Source organism: Sinocyclocheilus anshuiensis, unplaced genomic scaffold, assembly GCF_001515605.1.
Source record: "Sinocyclocheilus anshuiensis isolate Anshui unplaced genomic scaffold, SAMN03320099.WGS_v1.1 scaffold1215, whole genome shotgun sequence".
NCBI classification, from domain to species: Eukaryota; Metazoa; Chordata; class Actinopteri; order Cypriniformes; family Cyprinidae; genus Sinocyclocheilus; species Sinocyclocheilus anshuiensis.
In genome coordinates this window covers 707,550-717,937 of record NW_015540933.1, presented here as the reverse complement: position 1 = coordinate 717,937, position 10,388 = coordinate 707,550, and the positions used below count along the sequence as shown (strand labels likewise).

Here is a 10,388-nt window from a genome sequence, read left to right as displayed (position 1 = left end):
TATTTTATTTTTTTTAGATAATAAAAATGTAATATATGTGATAATGCCTTACATCAAATCTCTCATTACAGTCTAATGAACCACAGAAAACAAAAACAATGTGAGATCTATGTGGAGTAGAATGATTATTGAATGCTCAATACAATGCAGAGATGTGCCCATAAAGATCTGTGAACAAAACATATTATTATTTGTATCTAGACCTTATGAATGTTAAAGTTTGAATAAAACTACCAGATCAAATGAGGACACAAGTTAATGCTACAGTAGATTTCAGTGTTTTTGGTTTTTGAGTCATTAGCCCCTTGCAGAGTTGCCCATGGTAGAATATTCTAGGTAGAGACACTGAGCAGTCCTGAGTTAGATATACTTTTTTTAGATTATTTGAGGCCCTAGAAGCGGTTCACATGGATGAGCTGACCATCAGCAGACTAAAGGTCACCCCATGGCTCAGACCTTGTCAAAAGCAATTACTTCTCCGTCTCATTTAATGTAATAGAGAGAGCTGAGAGTGAAAGGTCATGAAGAGCACAGCAGTTCAACTGAAATGTACATCAACAAGACTCTTGTTATAATGCTGGTTTGGGATGTTCGGATGTAGGCTTTTGGGAAGTTTATGCAACTTAGGTAAAGAAAAACTGGACAATTAAAAAAAAAACATTTTGGCACTAGTTTACAGTGGGGACAGCAATAATTCGACAAGACCAAAGCTAGCACAAAAGCATTTTAGCTTGATCTAGGCATTTTGAAAAATCTGTCTTTTCTTTCTTCTCCCTCCTTTTCAAGAAAGCCATGACTGGAATTTATGTTCTTCATTTATTATTTGATTGAGCCTATTACAGACATCTGATGGAGGGAAAATCTTTGAGCACTTTAAAGATCTTTTGGAGATGAAGAGCACTTTGGTGGAAGAGAACACTCTAATTTTGTGTCACAGCTTTGGCTTCTTGTTGACTCAGAAAGGCCCAAATTTACAGATGTGGCCTTCATTGGTAAAGGGGGCGGGGGGGGTGATTTTATCCCCGAGCTGAGTTACAGTTTAAGAACAGAGTTTATGACTCATACTTCGAGTGTGCCAATATGTGTGAGTGTGTGTGTGTGTGTGTGTATGTGTCCATGAAAGAGAGTGAAACAAAAATAAACAGAGAGAGAGAAAGAAAGAAAAAGAGAAGTCAGGGCTCAACAATAAGAAACGACATATAGCCCCGGGACAGTGTGAGATACTTTCAGGCGAGCTGACAGAACAGATCAGTCCACTGTGTTGCCACTACATCTCAAAATGTTGATAATTTACATGGGTTTTATGCCTTGTAACTTTTTGCATTTTGTGTGATGTACTGAATATTACTGTTGCAAATACTGCTGTAAAAAAAAAAAGTTAACAGAAACTTACCTAGCGCTGCTGCACTACTGTTTATAAACCACTGTATGCCATTTTTCCAGCATGTATACATGCATACATGTCACTGAGTTATATTCCAGCTAAGTTACAGCTATAAATACTACTATAACAATAAACTAAAATAAATAAATAAGAGGAGTTAAATATGTATTAAGGTTATACGTAATTTAGATTTACTTCAATTAATGAATTAACTGTGATATTATTTACAAGTACAGTATGGAGTACCACAAGCCTCAGTACTAGGACCGCTGCTTTTCACGCTTCACATGTTACCCTTGGGAGATATCATCAGGAAACATGGTGTTAGCATTCATTGTTATGCTGATACTCAGCTCAATATTTCTTCACGCCCCACGATCTGACATGTGTTGCAGCCTGGAATTAAACCACACCATGCTGGTTTCGTCTGGCCAGAGGATAAATGCCCCCCGACTGAGTCTGGTTTCTCCCAAGGTTTTTTTCTCCATTTCTGTCACCGATGGATTTTTGGTTCCTTGCCACTGTCACCTTTGGCTTGCTTAGTTGGGGACGCTTAATTCTGGCAATATTGTCAGCTTGATTGCACACACTATTGGAAGAGAGCTGAACTGGGTGATGACCTCACTGAATCAACAATGAACTGACTTTAACTGAAAAATTGACTGTTTGTTAGTGTCCTCTTGCATTATTGCCAAACTGTTTTCCTGTTTGGCACTGTAAAGCTGCAGCTGATACTCAGCTCAATATTTCTTCACGCCCCACGATCTGACATGTGTTGCAGCCTGGAATTAAACCACACCATGCTGGTTTCGTCTGGCCAGAGGATAAATGCCCCCCGACTGAGTCTGGTTTCTCCCAAGGTTTTTTTCTCCATTTCTGTCACCGATGGATTTTTGGTTCCTTGCCACTGTCACCTTTGGCTTGCTTAGTTGGGGACGCTTAATTCTGGCAATATTGTCAGCTTGATTGCACACACTATTGGAAGAGAGCTGAACTGGGTGATGACCTCACTGAATCAACAATGAACTGACTTTAACTGAAAAATTGACTGTTTGTTAGTGTCCTCTTGCATTATTGCCAAACTGTTTTCCTGTTTGGCACTGTAAAGCTGCATGACACAATCTGTATTGTATAAAGAGCTATATAAATAAAGGTGACTTGACTGAAATTCTGCTTTTTACTTCTTATTTTGGTCAAGACAACTATTAAATAAATAAGTTTCAGTGTGACACATAAACATAGCTAAAAATAAAATCTATATTTTTGCTGGAGCCTGTGATACATACTAATCAAAACTACTGGGCCAACTGAGCCAGCAGAAAAAAAAATGCATTTTATTGTTGAAGATAAGGGAAAAAAATAAGATAAATGAAAAAGATAGAGAGTGAGAAAGAATTGCAAAGAAAGATAAATGTCTAAACACTTGGCACTACACTTTCTGCTCAGTCCCCTCAGTTCATTCCTACTACCAAAAATTTCCCATGCTGCTTTGCTTTGTTTCCCTCCATCAATGAGCAGATGAGATTAGCATAGCGTTGGCCATTCTACATAATATGAAATCTATTTGAGTTATGAGCCTCCATTCAGTCACCCCCATTCAGCATAATCAACCAATTTAAGTGTGCAAATTGACTTGCTATTGGAGTATTGCAGTGTTCGGCAGTGCTTGATGGGCAAAGGGCCCGCCGAGACTCCAGCCCAGCCTTCTCCTGTTCAGCAAATCCATTACTCACCCACTGTACATCAATACACAGACAATAAATTAATAAGAGAGCCAAACAAATAAAACCTGTGAGACGAGAGACTCCTGTCGATTGATGAGGGAAAATTGTGGGGAGGTGGTCACCCGGTGCCAGAATGCCGCATGCTAAAACACGCAAAAGTGCATTTAATTAACAAGCACCTCAGAGCAATAAGTACCTTTTGAATGTGTGATTAGGACATAATGTTTATTAATGTGTTTACTCCTCTTTGCATTAGTGCCAGTTGTGCTGGTTGATTAGAAGCTCAAACAAGGACAGAACGTTGGAAGCTTTGGCAATATGACAGTGTGTAGAGAGCATGTTTGCTGAAGAGGGAATTAGATGCACGTAAACTTGTGATGCATTTGCACAAAAGAAAGCTGGAGCAGATGTGCATTGTGAGAAACACAATGGAGAGTAATATGAATGAAGTGGACATTCATTTTGCTGAGTCTCAATGCAAGAATAAGGTGTCACATAAAAATTTATAAAAATGTGCAGTTACAGGTTGGATTTATCCATCCATCTATCCATCCATCCATTCAACAATGTACAAGTTTTACTGTCTGAACAAAATCGAACAATTATCTGCCAACAAATAATTTAATAATATAGTGCATGACTTAATAACTACTCTAAGGAAATCTACAGAATCACCATCTGATCAATATAATTATTGTCTCAATAGACTAGCATGCAAAACTATTTGCAAAACACAGAGAAACCTGCCCTACTAATAGGAAGGACTATCACCGTCTATTGTACTTGGTTTTGTGTCTAATGGACTAGAATTAGTGGTTTTAATGGTCAGAGCCTGCAGGGAAATAACAGAGGGAATTCATAAGTGTTATTTTTTCTTGTTGCAGAAAGAGAAATGAAACCACATTAAAGGAGTATAAATATTTTAGATGGCTACATGCATTGTTCAAGATCAAGAATGTGCCCTACATATCAGCTGGAGAACAGTCACAAGTGAGCAGTCTGTAGATGACTGGAATAGTTCACCTGAAAAATGCAATTTCTGTCATTATTTAATCAGCCTCATCCATGTCCATATATTAATTATTTTCTCCTGTGGAACTTCCAAACGCTTTGCTAGTTGCACTTTTCCATGCAATTACAATGAATGGGGACTGACACTTTGAAACTTCTAAAACAAAGCAAACCAGTCACATTTGTGCACATTTAGACTGGTTTTGGGAACTGGATCAACAGATTCACTGAGGAGATTCACAGCCATTTCAGTTGTCCTGCTTTTGAGTTCACACAACTTGAAAATGACAATTTTGTACAGACACATGCCCTGTAGCACGACTGAATCCCAGGCTTATTTTCCCATAATGTAACATCTTAGCCTAATGTTTGTTAATGCAGACATTATGGCAGTGCGTAACAATAAAGCATTGCCTTTTATCTGGCATTCACAGCTAGGGATCTACATTACCAGAGACTCAGCTTAATGCTGCTATTAATGACTATCAGCAAAAACCAACAGGCGGGAAATCACAGATTCACTGCTAATTAGCGCCATTAGCCAAACGTGAAAATGTTTGTTTCCGAGAAGACCCCCTTCTGCCAGCACATGTGGAGCAGCCACACCAAATCCAGTAAGTGTGTGAACCTTGTGTCACTCCCATTTATGCTCTGAAATCCTCTTACAGAGATTGCAGGCAATAAAATTCTGTGGAATGGAAAAAAGGGGGTCGTGACGAAAAAAGAGCCGGCCACTAGCAGGAACAAGACTTTAATGTCAAGTTGGAGGAAAGCCAGTTCATTGTTCCCAGATTCAGACGATTACTGTGCACAAAAGAGCCTTACAGTCACGGTATGAAACGTACATTCGGAAACCAAGACGTGGATATAACGAAAATGGCCATAATTATTATAATGCTAAAGTGTTCTCATTCGCTGGGCTCCTGGAACTACAGGAAACACACAGGAAGTCTTTCAGAGTCCAGATAGTTTTTTGCATGTTAAACATGGATTTATTAAGCCACCAAAGGAGAATGTCTGCATGTGTCTGAATGATGTGTGCTTTTCTATGACTTTAATGAACTGAAAAGTGAGGCAAGACAGGAAAGTAGATGGAAGGGGGTCAGGAAACGGCATAGGCCACATCTAAACTCCAGGAACACCACTGATTTATAATGTCATGCTATTGATGCAGCATAGAGGGAGGAAGGTGGTAAGAAATTCAGCTGAAAAAACTGGAGCTGTAAAAGGATGCATTCTTACAATGGAAACCAACAGAACACAGAGTTCTTAAGATTCATATTTAACATAGTTTAAATGTTTTTAACACGGCATTGTGCGATGAGACACAAAAAAAACAAGACTCGAAAACAGTCAAAGACAGCTGTACATATACTAAAAATGCAAAACTGACAGAACACACACACACACACACACACACACACACACACACACACACACACACACAAAACCTTGCACTAGTGGTGGACCAACATTTCTGTGAGAGTGCCATAAAATGTGAACAGCAACTACTACTTTCTGTTGATTCAGTAGTTTGGTGCTAATTGAATAAAAAAAAAAGTTTTTATACATTGATAATAAACAATCAATTAATCAAAAACAAACAAAAAAAAAAAAACAATCAAAAACAATTGTGTTTTTGTGAAGAGTATGTACTCACTTTCTATAAAAAGCGTACAATTAAATGCGGTGTACGTCAACAACAACATAAACATTGTTATGATGATGTTGGTACCCAAGGTTTTTTATTTATTTTTTATTTTTTTGGACAGATAAGGACATTAATTATTGTATATAATACTCCCTAAAATAGTGTCAGTATAATTTACATAAAAAAAAAATGTTTATTTATAGTTATGCACATGATGTGCACTGACAAAAAAAAAATGTAAAACATTTTTTTCACTTAAAATTGCTAGTAAATAGAAAACAGAAAAGAAAAGAAGAAAAAAGAAAAGAAAAGAAAAGAACAAGCAAATTTGAGCTCTGTTGTTGTGTGTTGGGCAGACAGGGGTCAAGAGCAATCCTATTAAGTGACAATAGAAGGTGCAGCCAGGCCTTCACTTCGCCTCCATTAACACAGGCCATACAATGCATTAGCAACACACAGGCCATGAACCAGCATTACAGCAGAACACCTCAGTCTACTGGCCTGATGGCCATACAATTCTGTATCTTTGCCTGCCAAGTTACCACACATTCAGGATTGGGGAGACCAAATGTAATAAATGAAAAATCACTGGAAAATAGGGTTGTGACGGTGGGGACATTTCAACACCGGTTAGTCGACATGTAACAACACCGGTAATACCGGTATCACTGTGGGTGTGGGGGGGGGGGGGGCTCCCTCTTTTTCTCGCTTTCCTTCGCTTTTAAATAACTTAAAGGCGCCGTGCGCATTTTACTTTCACTTTCAAACTAGCAGCAATTTGGCATCAATTCAAGCAACAACAAAATACAAATTCAAACTCAACTTAGCCTATACATAAATCATAGAACTTTTATTAAGGGTGCTGTATGTAAGTTTTTGACTCTACTAAAGCATAACAATACCATAATATGTTTGCAGATATTTAAGAAACATGCTAAGTTAACATACTTGTTTATCTGAAAAACAATGCTACAGTCAGTTATTCTCAGTTATTTAAAATGTGCGTTCTGTGCCGGAATGTCGGTCTCTGTTTTGGTTTGTGAAACCCGTCCACTGCCAGTTTACCCAATTGCATTTCGGCACCCCGGGTTGCCAGTTGGCGGAAAACATGGCGCATTTTATTTCATTCATCGTCAAATACACTCGTTCCTGTTGGTGTCGTCAATCTGGCAACCTGCGTGTGCGTCAAGTCTGAGGAGGAGGTGCCGGGTGAAAAAAACCCTCTCCAATATTTAGAATTTGGACTGCAATACCTAGTTCAACCACTCGGTGTCAATCCTACATACAGCACCTTTAAAAAAACAAATCAAAATACACCATTCTATATGCTATGCCTACTATAAAATAACAAATAATTAACACCAAGTTTAAATAGCCTAGGTATACAAAACTGAAAATCAGCAAACATTGTGGAACCAAATAAATAAAAAACGTAGAATGTTTATTAGCAAAACTAATAAGAAAGCTTGAAGGCACGGCATACACCTTGATGTCAAATGAAATAAATAAATCACACAAAGTTTAAATAAAGTAAAAATCAGCAAACATTTTTAAAACATTAAAACATTTAATTGTGGAACCAATTAAATAAGATTTTATTTTTTTTTTTTACTTCCAAAATCACCTTAGATAAATGGCAAATGTCAACAGGCTTTTCAAAATCCAAAATATTGCCAAACAGGAAACTAAATAATCCACTATTGTCTTGTCTGTCTCACCTCACCTCACTCTTCTTGTCAGTCAGCTCGACTCACTCTCCTCACTGGATAAATGAAATCTGATCTGTGATGCGACTGTCCTTTAGCACGCTGCATTGAGCAACCACGTTCCGTTTTTAATTGTAGTGTCTGTTCTCTAACTGAACTAAATGATTTTTATTACTATAAAAAAATCTAAATGACGGTTGGGGACAGTGCCTCGGTGGGCAAGTCTATCACAGCAAGCCTACTGGAAACCCAATTTTTGCTGAGCACTAATCTGAATATGTGTCATCATCAATATCCAAGATGATCTGGCACCATGCAAAACAGATCAATGGCTTCACATGCAAGTAGCAGCAGTGATTGATTTTGTAGATAGAATGTCAGTTTTAGACATATCAAAGTCTCTCTTTATACACAAGTGTGCACATAAACACACAACCGAATTCAGAAATGCAGCCCAGATTGCATTTATGCCTAACTTGAGAAGATTCATAAACAAGACAGAGTGCCTCCACTCTTAACCCGAATTAGTTGACTTTACTAGAAAATTGCGTGGAAACCCGTTACACTCAACAATTTTAGTTTTTACACAGGGTGAAACTAAACAGGTTAAGTTGTATTAACATAGAACATTTAGTGGGTGTAGCAGACAAATCAAGTTGGCATTAGTAATCTTTACTAAAAAGCATTAGTTCACATTATGAATTTTTTTGAGGATATGTTTTATAAAATAACTATTAAGTTGAACAAAAAATATTAATATTAACAAATGATTTTAAGTAGTTATAATTGTTATATTTAAGTAATGTCTTATAATTTTAAAATGATACTAAATTGTAAAATTATTTTAATTACTTTTAAAGAAATAAACAATAACATTTCAATGTTTTTTTTTTTATTGTTCACAAAAAGTTGTACTTAACTTTTCAACCAAAAGACAAGTAACATTTTTTGCATAAGAAAACATTTTTGCTTGTTAACAATTGTAAATTGTTTAGAGGAACATGAACACACAGTATTCAACAATATGCTATATCCATGTGAATGACTAGAATTGCATTAAAACTGGATAAGCATTAAAACCTGAGGCAAGCCTCTAAAAGTTTAAGCTTGAGTTGACTACGTTAACTCACTAACATAGCAACAATTTGCAGATTTAAACACTTTTAGCACAGAACACAGCTAAACTTTGGGTCACTTACTGCAGTGACAGGACATTCTGAACAAGAGAATCTGTTCAAAGATTCATTGTGCATCTTGAGAACAATAACCTGCCATGGCTTCTGATGGTAGTTTCCCGCAACTCCTTTGTCAATCAAATTGTAAGTTGATCTTTTAATGTTTGTAACTTGGGTTTTAAGTCACGGTGGCCCAACATGAGGAGAACTTGTTGAATGAATTGGAATGTGTTCATCGATTTGGGGTAATTGAGATGCAGTGCATATGCAAGTCCAAAGAGAATGCACACAGCTTTTGGCAAGTCTTTAATGCCTTCCATCACGACTTCTCCCTCAATGATGATCTTAACTGAGGTTGGATTGAGGTGAAGAGAAGATGGGCACACAATACCTTCTTGCTCAACAAGGAGGATTCCAAGGTCAAGGTGGCGGAATGACTGATCATCAGAGTCCTACCAACAGAGCACATCAATGACATTTCTCATTAAGTAACCATCAATAATGTTAAACAAATAGCCTTGTAATGACACAGACACATGAGAGAATGTGTGAATTGGTTATGAATGCTTTAGTAACACTTCATCAAAAGGGTTAGTTCATCCAAAAATGAACATTTTGTCATTTACTTATTTACCCTCATGTCATTCCAAAACCATAAGACTTGTCTATTTTATAAAAAGAAATGAAGATATTTATATATATATTAAAAAAAAAATACTAAGTTATCTTTCCCTCCATTCAAAGTCACATAAAGCCCATTTATCTTTTCAAAAGGCTTGAAAACATAAATGAACCTTTAAATTGAGGTTATCTGGACTTTTAAAATAGGGACAGAAAGTTGCAGGTTTCATTCAAAATACCTTAAATTGTGTTCTGAAGATAAACAAGTCTTATGGGTTTTGACTGACATGATGACAATGTTAGAGAGAGGTTGGAAAGAGCTTTTGCTACTCTAAGTTCCAATGGTTTAAGCAATGTGTAAACGTTTTATCAAATACAAGGACTATCTATTAATAAAATGATTATGTTTTCATGGTCCTTTAAGATAACCTTTGAGAAAATAAGTTACTTACAAAGCATGCTTTGAAGAAATCTGTGGGGTTGTCACCAAGGAGAATCGGGAGCCCTCTGAGCACCAGTGACCTAATATCAGTTGGCTTTTGAGTCTGTTGGGTAGTAAAAAAACAAAACAAAAGGTAAATAGCTAGAATAACAGGAAATGATCTAGAAGAGAGCAGAACCAACAAAGCACAATTTTGTTGGACAATTGTATTAGACAACCAATATAGTATCACTTATTGTGACGTTTTCAATAACTGAACTATAAAAAAAACAATGCAACAATCTTGATGTAGGCAAGGAAATGGAACAGTTCTGCTGTAACATCCATGTTTTAACCTATAATGTTTTAATAGGTAACCCCGTTTGTTACATGTAAATTCACAAAACTTACATTTCCACTGCATCTTCACAAGAACCTGTTGAAACAGAGCATAAGAAAACGTTTAGAAAAAGTTGCAGAAAATCAGTTGCAGATATAATTCTACTGTAAAAGTTAACTTCTGCTAGCGATCTCGGCTTTTAAACAGTTCGTTAAATTACTGATATGTAAAAAAGGAAAAAGAAAAATCACTCATGTGAAACATTAAATAGGATTTTTTTTAACTATTACCTTAATAAACAAAGAGATATACGTTAGCGTTAGCCACAAGCACGTGCACATGCATGGACTCGTGC

At 36.7% G+C, this 10,388-nt stretch overlaps 1 protein-coding gene and 1 long non-coding RNA gene across 2 annotated transcripts in view; both read right to left on the bottom strand.

Annotated features, from left to right (window-relative positions):
• LOC107689478 (catenin alpha-2-like) overlaps positions 1-10,388 on the bottom strand; it is a 519,554-nt gene that overhangs the window by 278,214 nt on the left and 230,952 nt on the right. The window lies entirely within an intron of this gene.
• Positions 8,394-10,388, bottom strand: part of LOC107689475 (uncharacterized) — a 4,281-nt gene continuing 2,286 nt past the window's right edge. The window contains exons 3-4 of the long non-coding RNA XR_001634339.1: positions 9,725-9,817; positions 8,394-9,103 (exon numbers count right to left, since the gene is read on the bottom strand). This is a non-coding gene — a long non-coding RNA (uncharacterized LOC107689475). The remainder of the gene's footprint in view (positions 9,104-9,724; positions 9,818-10,388) is intronic.